Genomic DNA, 766 nt, shown 5'->3' with positions numbered 1-766 from the left:
TCCACTATAGTGTTACGCAGTCATATGGGAATTTATGTGAACATCATTCGTGCTTGTGTCATGTGGAACGCTTTTCTTCACCTATGTTATAGTACATGCTTAACATCATCTGATTATAATAGTTACAAAGAGAAACCAAAAACATTGCTTAGATATTGACTTTTGGATGAGATAACACGTGAAGAGATCGTCTACTCCAACTACTAGTAATAGCGATCGTAACTCCAACGGTAAATTGTTCGTAATTTTTTTGTTTACGTTTCCTAGCTCCCAGGGATTTTTAGCATCGTCAGGCCCTTTCGTGAATCCGACCCCATGTAGGGGAGGCGTGGCGTGTTTACTCTAATGCAGCCGCTGCCGTCATGGAATAAATATTTCCTGGTCAGTTTGGATATGAAATTATTTATGTATATTTTCTTTTTCTCATTATTTAAAAAAAAATGCTGTATAGGAAGTAAGAGGAGATTTCCACCCAACGTCGGCATTTTTTCAGGACGACAGCTCGAAAGAACTGATCAAATTAGCTCAGTCGAACTAAGTAAAGTATGGGGAATGATCTCAATTTGCGGAAACCGTTTGGTGGCAGTTTGCGCAGCTCAAGCGTACGGCGGTCGCATCGTCTATGGGGACTTTTACAAGTTTCGACCATAGTTACCGCCATTACCGCAAACCATGCGAATGCAATGGTGGAGTCTAGATTTCAGATTAAGATGTCTATAACTTAATTATTAACCGCAGCAACGTCTGCATTTCAGTAAGATTTTGC

This window comes from Penaeus monodon, chromosome 20, assembly GCF_015228065.2.
Source record: "Penaeus monodon isolate SGIC_2016 chromosome 20, NSTDA_Pmon_1, whole genome shotgun sequence".
Lineage (NCBI taxonomy): Eukaryota > Metazoa > Arthropoda > Malacostraca > Decapoda > Penaeidae > Penaeus > Penaeus monodon.
Note: the sequence above shows the minus strand (reverse complement) of the source record.